Here is an 11881-nt window from a genome sequence, read left to right as displayed (position 1 = left end):
CGACAAGCGGTTGCTAGCGTGGTCTGCTAGCCGGCGTACACCGTGGTCTGCGCCGGTTCGAGCCGCTGAGTGTTCCGAGCTGGCAGGCGCGGCCGGCGTGTGCGCGGACTGTTTCCGATGCAGAAAACGCTTCACGATTTCCTGCGTTATCCATTTCTTGCGTACAAACGCGCGGAATCTTCAAATTCAGCTCAGCGATCGTCGTAGTTGACCATGGAGCAAAAACAGTGGGCGGATCGGCGCCGACGACGCATCGCACACGCGCATAGGGCCATGTGTCTCAAATTCGCGCGTACGACTAGTCGTGGTGACAGTCGTAACGATCAGTCGCATGCGAATGGCGTGTACCAATCGTACATGTGTCCAGCGCTTTAACCTGGCGAGTGTACAGCGGAACAGCGGAGACGGAGGAGTAGGCGCGCCATCTATCGGGCGACCTATGAACTATTGTTGCACAGCTGCACCTCTAGCGGTCGCCTCGAGAACTAGTGTACTCGAGGGACTTAGCCCGAGCAAGAGGAGCTTCTCCCCTAAAACAACACAAACCCATTTCTGGAAAACCGGAGAAGCGTCGACTCCGGCGAAGGATCCCCGCACTCAGCCCTGGCGATTTCGTACTAGTGCTGCCTGCCATACAAAGCAATCTGCTAAAACCCCCCAGCAGATTGCTGCGGCGTCGTAGCAATTTGGCACTGCACCCCCCTCCAGATCTTAACAAAACATCAACAGTCTCATCACTTCAACCTGGGTTGGACCGGGGTAATATACTCCTTGGATTTAAGGCAATGGCGTCACGACTGCAGCCCGGCCCTCGCTGGTAGCTTTTCAAGGCTTGCATGTGCGGCGCCTCTTCCCTCGTGTCCACCACTTTCCCTAGAAAGCTTCCGTGAGACGGCGTAGTGCTCGTTCAGGGGAAGTCACCTCCTTTGCCGGCACCTCTTTCTTGTTCTTTGTAGCCTCCTATGCCTTTTCTTTGTCCATGACACACTGGGACGCCCGGCCCTGCGGTTTTCGCATAGGTGCGAACGCACGCGCTCTCGGCGTGGCCAAAACGGTGAGAACTCAGTGAGGCACACGACGTTCACGTCGAGAGAGAGAGAAAATATTTTAAGGAGCTCAAATGTGAGAGTGGAACCCTAGTCCGGGAATCCAAGCGTTGCCCTCGCCGTCTTGGCCCGGGTCACCAGGAGAGTCTGGTCCTCCGGTTGACAGCTTGTTAACAGTGTCTCCCACAGCTCAGGAAAAGAGCAGGTGGGGAGGGGTGGTAGGGCTGGGTTGTGAGCGGATTCCACAGTTATATGCTGGAGGGTACCTAGCTGTGGACAAAATTTGCATGTAGCGGTGTACTGTGCGGGAAACAATAAATTCAATCGAACCGGGTGTTCGTACGTCCCTGCTTGTAATTGTGGGAGTGTTATTTCCTGAGTTTTGGTGAGGAATTGGTGACGGCACGGGAATTTTTGTCTGGTGGTCCGGTAAAATTGGGCAATTTCCTGATAGGTGAGAAGTAGTGTCGGAGCTGCGGTGACCTCGGGGGCTCGGTGGGACAGTTGGCGAGCCTGTTGGTGGGCGAAGCTGTTGTCCGTTGCAGAAACATAGGCAGGTGTCCAAACGATCTCCACTCGGTGAGATGGACGGTATCGCTGAAGTGCCCGTGGGGTTGTTGGTGCCACCCTCTCTGAAAGGAAACTGCGGCAGGCTGCTTAAGAGTCAGTGATGATGACTCTGCTGGAACATAGGATGAGGACTAAGGCAATGGCGAGTACATCGGCGTCTCCAGGGGATGTCGTACGGATGGATGCGCATGAAATTAAATGGTTTGTGGATGTTGTCACTGCAACCATGCTTTGGTTGTCAGTGGAGCTCGCCGCATCTGTATAGGACACGTCAGAGCGATTGCCATATAAGCGTTCGTAAGTTTGGCTGCACGTCGAATAGCGGAGGCAGAGGGCCACCCGCGCGGTCACCCCGACCAGGGCTTGCTCGCCGACGACGCGTACCTGGTGGGAAATGCCGTAAACGCTGACACTGGTACTCAGCTGCAGGGTGAGCAGGCGCATAGCCGTGATCTGGGTGAAGCAGCCCGGCACACGCCATCGGTCCCGGTACGCTTCCGTTACTCCGCCGTAAAACTCCCAGTCACTTGGCACTTTGTCTTCCGTGACGTTGTGCAGCCCCCAGTGCAACTTTAACGGGATACCCTGGTGGCGGCGATGGATGACGAGGCAACGACAGCTCTTCACTTGGAGTTCCCCAGCGGCAGCAAGTTTCTTCGCCCCTTCGGCATTCATAAAAGTAACCACCCATGATTTGTTCGCCTGGTACGCGCTCAAAGCGATAACATTAACAAACAGCTGCACATGAAGCAAAGTGTCAGAGAACTCCACCTTGTACGGCTGGGCTCTCACGTCGGCGTTCAAAAAATAGTTTGATTGATTGTAGGGTTTACGCTCCGACGCAATGCAGGCGATGAAGCACGCCGTAGTGGAGGGCTCCGGATTGATTTTGACCACCTGGGGATCTTTAACGTGCGCCGAAATTTGGTAAACACGGGCGTTTTCGCTTTTTGCCTCAATCAGAAAAGCAGCCGCCGCGGCCCGGAACGGACCTCGCGACCTCATGCTCAGCAGCGTAACGTCTTAGCTGCCACTGAGCCACCACGGCGGGATAAAAAAAATCGCGTTAAGCAAAAATGGTGTAGATGGTAATACAGCTGAATGACTTGATTATACTGGGTGTTATCAAAAGCCGTTCTACTGTTAAAGAGACACTCAAGGGATTTGTAAACATTGCGGGATCACTGGTGCAAATTGTAAGTACTGTGTATAGGCCATGTTTTGACCACTCTCGATGCATTTACGCGACTTTATTCAGTTGAAAAGTCAATTCGAAAATGCCGCCCTCGCCTATCCACCCTCACCGATTTCCTGCAAGGTTTCGTATGACGTCAAGGAAAGATGGCTTGGCTTGACTCTGCTACTGCATGGCTCGTCGACCCTCTGACAAAATCAGTCAGCATAGCGTTTAATCGGCCGACGGCCGGCAGGTTGTTGAAATTCACTCGTTCACTTGAAACTAATCCACGGCACCTTTCTGCCCGGGGGAATGTGCCTTTAGTGTGTTAGTTTGTAGGATGTATCAAGCTCTAAATCTAACTTGCTCCAGACAAGCGCAAATGCAACGCTGCGCTGACTGGTACGCTAGAAGAAAAATCTAAGGCCAATTGAAGGCCGGAGAAGAGTTGGCGAGCTTAATAGAGGTACTAAGGAATTAAATTCGACTGGAGCTGTTATCGTATAGAGCAAAACAAGAGGCAAAAAGCACCTTTTGCGCTGCGCGAACTAGCACAGCGGTGACCAGCATGACCACACATCTGCGACCGCTGTTCCGTCTAAGGAATGCAGTCGCTATACGTGTGATATTGTGGGAATTTGGGGGAAGCGTACACCACTAGTGATATACAAGAAATAGTCATCTAAGCTGCTTGAAATGCTAAAATAAAATAAAAAATATAAACTGACTATACACTATATACCTTATATTTCCATCGCTCCCAGCGCCTGCTAATGGCCGAGTTTTCTTGAGCACTAGGTTTGTTGTTTTGCAAGTCGGAAGTTCGAGTCCCCGACGGTGCAGGTTTGTTTGTTTGCAGTTGATTTATTTGTTTTTGGCCAATGTTTTCTACACTGAATTCTCTATTTTTGCGCTGTAGCGTTCATTGCTCCACGCACGAGTTGGCAGAACACGCGCGAACTTGCACTGACGCGCCAGCGAGTTCTCGTTGGCGTGGTGTTGCCTTAAGCACCGACTGCTTGTGGGCAGTCATTAAGAACAAAAAGTTCTTGCCGCGGTCTGTTAAAAGCTGGTGAGGAGCGCCGGGGTGCAGGAGAACATCATAGAAGAACGTCGGTGACGTGCGTTGTTCAGCTCATTGCTATAGTGCGCGTGATTGCATACGGCGTCGTGTAATCTGTAGCAATGTCAACCCACCTCTTTCCCGATGTAGATAGTGGGAAAGGACCAAGCATATCTAAGCCCGCCCGAAACAATGGTTCGTGGGGAATGTCGATGGGTTGAAGTTCACTTTTAAATGTGGTGCATTTCTTAGGCTCGCGATGTCACTCGTCGATGTTGTCGGCGCCGTCCACACGCTCACTGCGCATGCGCGTCGCGTCGAAGCGCTGGTGCGCGTCTCTCCCCCGTACCCTCCTCGCTCTCAACAACAGGTGCGGCGGTGCGGGAGGAGCGCGTGTACCCCGTGCGCTCCGTCGCTCTCAACAACAGCTGCGGCGGTGCGGGGGAAGCGCGTCTGTGCGCGCATTCGTCGTAGCTACCCGTGCGCTGCGTCGCGCTCAGCAGTAACGGCGGCCGGGCGTGTACACGTGATAACGACGTGGTGGGTGCGTGGAAAGTTCGCGCGCTTGTGTACGGAAGTGTGCGCATGCGCGTCTCTCCCCCGTACTCCTCTCCTTCGAACGCGGGCGGTGTGTATATAAGCGGAGGAGCGGGCGTTCGGAATTCAGTCAAGGGCGTCTTTGCTTGGCTTTCACTTGACTTGACGCTTTGCTTGACGGCACCAAGCAATAAAGACAGACTTCAACTTTACACTCCTTGCCTTCGCTTCTCCTTCATTCAATAGATAAGAATAATAAAGACGAAATAACAATTAAGCATTCCCAAACCATACGCAATTACGCAACATTCACGCGATACCCCCACCACTCTGCGACGCATTTACTCGAGTTCCCCCCGTGGGAAGATGCGGGCGGGTTTTTTTGTGCAGCATCTACACCTCGCCACAGCGCCAGCCTGCCGGAATGCCGCCGAGCCATCAGCGGAAGCATCATGGCCGCTTCTTCAAAACCAACAGCACTGGCGCGTGGCTGATTGTGACAGCCTGCTTCGGGACTGGTCTGGTATGCATGCCTATGATTTCCTCGGCGCGTACAAGGACAAGCCTACCGCTCTTCGACTGGCCTCTTGGTACAACGTCTCCTGCGCAGATCAAGGCTACACAGACGCCAGCTGGACCATGACGTCATTCACAAGGGGTATAAAAGCCGAGGACTCGGCATCTCTCGTCAGTGGGCAAGGCGGCAGCAACGCCGGCACGATGTTCACCCATCGTCTACTTTTTGTGCAGGTATGGTACTACCAAAATGCTCGGTGCATACGGTACGATGACCGCTTTCTGTTGCTGTTGCCTTGCCCATTTGACGTTGTTTCGTTGTGTTCAAATGATTTACTGCTAAGCAGTATATGTGTAACCCCCCCCCCCCAGTTTTCATTCCGGTATCACCAATTTACTCGGCGCCGCTCCGGCGATCCTCGTCACCACCGCTGACACCTCTTTCACGTATATTTTACCCCTCGCCTCAAGCGCGCAGTCAGCGGCTAATGGCGTTATGCGGTTTTCAGAAGATTGTGAAAAATAAACGGAAGCACGGATGGGCGTTTAGAATGTACTGATGATTACTACACTCCGTAATATGAAATTTGTGTGCAGCGCGAGCTGCAGTCTTATCGGTCACGGCGCTTTTCTGCGGCGTCTCAAGAAGTGTTCGCGCGATCACCGAACGTACGGCGGCGTGCGCTACTCTGCTGCTACCTCGCAGTGCGCCGCCCCCACCGGCCAGAATGTTGCAAATCGTGTTTGAACCTGCCGCGCAAATGTCACGTAGTTCCGATTAGCCGCGGTCAAGGGAGCAGCAAGCATGTTGTTGCATATCGTGTTTAAACTTCTCGCGCAAACGTCACTAGGCTTGGATAAGCGAAGAATGGAACAGCGTATGTGGAAAGTGTCAGGGGTAGGGCGCTTCTTGGTGGCGACAAACGTGAGTGAGGAAAAGGCAGTGAGAGAGATGACGACACTCATCTCCGTTTTCTTTCTTTCGTCGCTGCTGCGTTCCCTCACTCGATTACGTGGACATAAACAGACGCCGCTCCCGCGGAGCCCAGGTAACGTCTGCCCCCTAAAACGACCGAAACCCGCCATCGCCGTTTCCACGCAACTTCACTTCACCAAGTAGCTGCGAATCTCTCCCCGAAGAAGAGAAACTTCCCCAGTTGGAACGCCAGTTTAAGGCCATATTTCTTTTTCATCTTGGTAGGCCTTCTGAGCGACATTTTCGCCGGTGTCTTTCACAGCTAGACTTCATGGTAGGCTTCACTTCAGCTAGGCTTCACGCACAGCTAGACTTCATGGTAGGCTTCACTTCAGCTAGGCTTCACGCACAGCTAGGCTTCATGCCCCTACCGATGAAACGCCGATTTTACTGGTGGGAGATTTAGATGTCAAAATTACATGACTCAATGCGGTTAGTCGGCTGTCCTCCTCAATCGAATGGTTCGGGTGTGGGTTAATGTGTTACACACAGTCCTACATACGCATGAAGAAGCATACCAGGAGGAACGAAAGGGGACCACCACATGTTTGTACGCGAGGATAGAGCTCAAGGGCTTCCAGGTTTCAAATCGTCATGGGACGGATGCATGCCGTTCGTTTGGAGGAAGAGCAAGAATCGAAGCGTTGGCCCGAAAACAAGCGAGAATGGGCGCAAAAACAACGGAAAGCTGCTGGCACCGCCATTACCACCTCACGTTCAGCACGTGGAGTAGCGGCGAGGCAAATTCCTCCCGGATGAAGAGAAAAGTGCCCGGTTGAACGCCGGCGTGAGCCACTATCACTTCAGAGGGCTTTCAGGGATATTTTCGACGACGTCTGTAACTTCTAAGCACGCGCACATTACCGGTAGCCGGTTTATGTGTGCGCAGGTTTGTAGAGGAGAATAGTCGGAGGGAGGAGGGTAGGCGGGCACGCGCAGCTGTAGGTTTCATGTACGTACTGATGAGTAGAATGTCCGTTGTGCTGGTGCGAGACTTACACGCGGACGTTAAACGGCCCAATGGGACCTGTCCGGAATCCTTAGTGGTAGAGCGGATTGGGTTTGTGTGGTAGGCTATATCAGGATTACCGACGCAAAACCCATGTCGTTATCTATGGACGTAAAAAATGCCATGTGACACAGTTCGGAAGGGTGAGACGTGAAATGACCTGCTTCTTTAATGTTGTTACGACAGTTGAGGCCACAGTCTGAACCCGGCCTTACACAAACAGTAAGGTGCTTTCGACGCAGGAGGGACACAGGCAGTTCCATGTATATCTGCCAGAACAAAATTTTGATCCGTCAGAAGTTCATTCAGCTAATTGGCTAGGAAAGAGGCTCCGTCGCAAATTACGATAAACGTGTTTCGTTTCGTGCACTACGTGAACTGCGTCCAGCTTTGCATGTCATCCTTCTTCAAAAGGTGGAAGGGCACGAATTTTTTTTTCTGCACTGATCGCCTTTTGCTGAGCGTAGATATTGAACACAACCCGGGACCCTCCAAGCCCAACCCATCCTTGACTTTTCAAAGCGCAGAAGGACCTAGCTCTGGTCCAACTACTCGTTCCCAAACAGATTCAAACTCCGCTCGGCAAATAGCTGCTGCAAATCCTTCTGAAATTTCTACAGTTATTCGCATGTTTAACGAACTGCTTGAAGGGCAGAAAAAAATGGCTGAAGATGTCGCCTGTATAAAATCTTTTCAAGAGTCGGTTCTCACGATTCGACAATCTCGAATCCCGCGTAGCAGTGCTTGAATCATGCAGCCCTGTTGTAGAAAATAGTGCGCTTCAGGATCACCTGCGCTCAAAAATTGACAATCTTTCCGTCGTTGTGACAGATCTGATTTAAAAAAAACGACGATGTAGAAAACAGGTCAAGGCGTGACAATATTATTTTTCATGGTTTGGCGGAACAGTAAAAAAAAACTAGCGCGTATCTTCTAGCCAATATTTCTCGCCTAATCACTGGTCCCCTCAGCGTTGACTGTCCTCAAATCGAGCGCTGTCATCGAATTGGAAGGTTGCGTCAGGGCCATCCTCGACCCGCGATACTGAAGCTACTGAACTTCAACAGCAAATTTTCAATTCTTATAAACTCTTTAAACTGAAGGACTTAGCTTCGCACGTAACAGAAGATTTTTCTGCCAGGGTTCGGTCCATCCGTAAGAAGCTATGGGATGCATCCACCTGTTTCAGAAATAATGGCTCCTCTGTGAAGTTGAGGCTTCACCACGTATTTATTGATGATGTTCGGTATGAATGGGACGAAGCTGCTAGTTGTATGAAAAAATGGCGGGAAAAAACGCATGCGCAGTCGAATTTCACTGCTAATGCCACTACCTTATAGTCTCCCAGTAGTGTTTCGTCGTCTTCTGCATCCGCACCACCCCCTGAATGACTGAACAAACTTTTAATAGTCAACATTAACGCAAGAAACAATGCTAACACGTTTCCTAGTTTCTTATCACTTGTTTCTTCGTATGCCCCTCATGTGATTGGCATCACTGAGACCTGGCTAAGTGAAGACGTACATGATTCGGAATTCAGGGCAAGTTCGCCCTGTGTCCTGTGACCTTTCGTTTATAACTTTACAAAAATCGGGTACCGCGACACCCATTTGCAGAATTCTACAGTGACGCTTCTAAAACCTCCACTATGGTCTCCTGCGCTGCTCATGGTCCGAATTTTAATGCAGCCAGAACCATGAGCATACACACCATTTTTTCAGCAGAAGCGTATGGACTTTTTCCTATTGTACAACACATACTTGAAAATTAAATTCAGAAGTCTATCATCCACACAGATTCCATGAATCTTGTTCGCGCACTGTCATCGCATAAGCCCCCCCCCCCCCCCAAACCCACATAGTTAATCTTGTATTCAACACCATCATGTCTCTGTATGCGCAAAAGCATCCGCTGCTCCTCTGCTGGGTCCCAGGACACGCTGGGATTGCTGGGAACGAGTTGGCACACGAGAGGGCTGCTGCTGCTGCACTCAGGAACACTGTAGACATTACAACGATACCCCACACAGACCTCAAGCCACACATAAGACAACACCTGCGCAGAACATGGCAAACACACTGGGACGAACAGACAGACAACAAACTACATGTAATAAAGCCACACTTGGGACGGTACACATCTGACTCACACAACAGACACACGGAAGTCGCCTTGGGTAGGCTGCGGAGAGGGCACACCCATGCAACGCACTCGTATCTGCTGAGGGGATCTTCTAGACCCCAGTGCAGCAGGTGCGGAGAGGCCCTATCCGTAGTGCACATACTAATCACATGCAAGGCACTTCACACAACACGACACAAACACTTCAGAGAACTCTACAGACAACATATTCCCCTACATCCATCGCTGTTTCTAGGTGACGATGCCATGGTTTCCGTGAAACGTGTGTTTGAGTATTTGTCAGACGTCAAGTTTTTAAACCTCATTTCCTATCACGCTTAATCAAATCTGGCCCTATACACCAGCCATCACCATTGCCGTTAATTGATTTTATTGTTATTCTGGCTTTAGTAGCCACTAATTTTTTTAGATACTTTTGTTTGGTGCTCTTTGCCCCAGCTGGCCTTGCGCCAAAAAACTCCAACCATCATCATCATCATCCTGGCTACGTTGCCGTTCGAGGGGACCGGGTGAATGGGAGAGGGAGAGGCGTCGCCTTGTTATTCTAAGCAGGTCTGAAGTCTTCAGTGTTATCCGCACCTATCAAGACAGGGTCATTTTTTGTAAACTGTATTTGAATGGTCGCACCTTCGTAATCGCCATGTTTTATCGTCCTCCTGGATCTTCAGATGAGGTATTCCACAACCTTGTTCAACACATTTATGACCATAATCTGTTTTCCTCTGAGCTCATTTTCATGGGTGACTTTAACTCTCCTTATATGTGTTGGAAAACCTTAACGTACTCCGCCCGTGATTCATAAGTTAGCCGTGACAGCATTAACTTTTCCTTGGACTTCGACTTCTCTCAAATCGTCCACGCTACCACTAGGGAGCAGGCTATTTTGGACTTGGTATTCCTCAGCTCTAGTATCACGGAAACAGGGCACGAATATGAAATTGAGGAAATTTCCGATCATAAGGCCGTTATTGTTTATTTAAACTCGCAAGTCTCCAAATCAAGCTAGACTTTCACTCCATTCCCGGACGTCAGCAATGCTGACGATGTTTCGATCACAGAGTATTTGACAGCTAGCTTCGATGCATTCAACGAACTCACCGCCCCAAGTGACGTCGATTCACTGGTTGAACAATTTGAACATTTAGTAGTAAAAACTTGCGTAAGGCGATTCGTTCCTTTTAAAACAAAAAAGAAAAATCCTAAAATTCCTTACGTCGCGAGAGATTTTGCATCTGTTTCGTCGTGTTGCTAGATTAAGGCGACAGAGGCGACTGAATGATCCGGAAAGCGTCTCTCGTTTTAACGAGGAAAAGGAACAATTTAAATAAAAATAAGCTCACCAAAGAATTTCTTTTCCGCGCAGAATTAAATAACTTGCTAACAACCAACCGTCGTAAATTTTGGAGCTCAGTCTTGCTACGCGACTCATCGTCCACATCAATCATTGTCGGTAGTGAGACTACGAGTGATCCGGAAACTATATAAAATGTTTTCAACACTCATTTCCAATCCGTATTTTCCAGCGACTGTACGGCCCTTATCACCTTCGTTGTGCCCAGTCAATCTTCTTCAATCCGCGACATTACTATTTGTGAGGACGGAGTATTAAATCTCGTTCTCAACTTTGAAACAAAAACATCTGCTGGCCCAGACGGCATACCTAACCAATTAGTACGTTATGCCTTACGGATGTCCCAATATCTTACAGTTATCATTAGAAAATCGTTGGCTACGGGTGATGTACCAAAATCTTGGAAACGTGCTAAGGTAACTCCCTTTTTTAAGTCGGGAGATAAACAGCTCTTAAATAATTACAGACCAATTTTTTGAAAGCCTATTCTTGCAAACTCCTAGAGCACGTAGTATACAAACACATAATAAAATTTCTTGAGGAAAACAAAATTTTGACTAAAACCCAACATGGTTTCAGGCAAGGGTTTAGTACCCTAACCCAACTGAGTGAAGTTGTCCATGATATTTCAGCTGCCCTCGATGCGGGGAAACAGGTCGACGCCATTTTCATTGACTTTGCTAAAGCCTTCGTTTTCATAACCCCATACTAAATTGTTGTCTAAAGTTAACGCTATTCCACAAAACCCGCTTCTTGTCACCTGGATCCCCAGTTTTCTTTCAGATCGTTGTCAATATATATCCTTTAACTCCAAAACTTCCGGCACTGTCACAGTGACTTCGGGAGTAGCATAGGGTTCAGTCTTGGGACCATTACTCTTCTTAATATTTAATAATTATTTGCCATCTGACATTGACTGCAAAATTCGCCTCTATGCTGATGATTTTGTTCTGTACCACAGAATCACTTCACCTTCGGACCACTGCCACTTGCAGGAGTATTTCGCAAGGTTTTGCAGGTGGTGTCATAGCTGGGACATGAAAATTAACTTCCGCAAGACGGTTCTACTGTCCTTCACTAAGTTCTCACTTCTCCCGTTTTGATTAAATCCTCAACGATGTAATTATGGATAGGATCACAGAATACAAGTACTTACGAATTATAATCACCCCGAACCTCTCTTGGCGTTACACACTGATTACATCTGCAAAGGAGCATTAAAATGTTAGGTTACCTCCGCCATACACTAAAAAACACTCCTAAGGACACTAAATTAACGTTATACAAGACCCTCATATGACCGCTTCTCGAATATGCCTCTCCAGTTTGGAGCCCTTACAAGAAAACTGTAGAAGAAAGCTGTACTATTTATTTGCCACCGCTACGACCGTTATTTTCCCCACCCTCAACACTGTCTTCTTTGAATTTGACACCACTTTCGGAGCGCAGGCGCATTGAGGCTCTGAAATTTCTGCACTGCATCATAAATGGCTC

Source organism: Haemaphysalis longicornis, unplaced genomic scaffold, assembly GCF_048455015.1.
Source record: "Haemaphysalis longicornis isolate Haplotype H1 unplaced genomic scaffold, Haemaphysalis longicornis Haplotype H1 scaffold_14, whole genome shotgun sequence".
Lineage (NCBI taxonomy): Eukaryota > Metazoa > Arthropoda > Arachnida > Ixodida > Ixodidae > Haemaphysalis > Haemaphysalis longicornis.
This window is presented reverse-complemented; position numbering follows the sequence as displayed.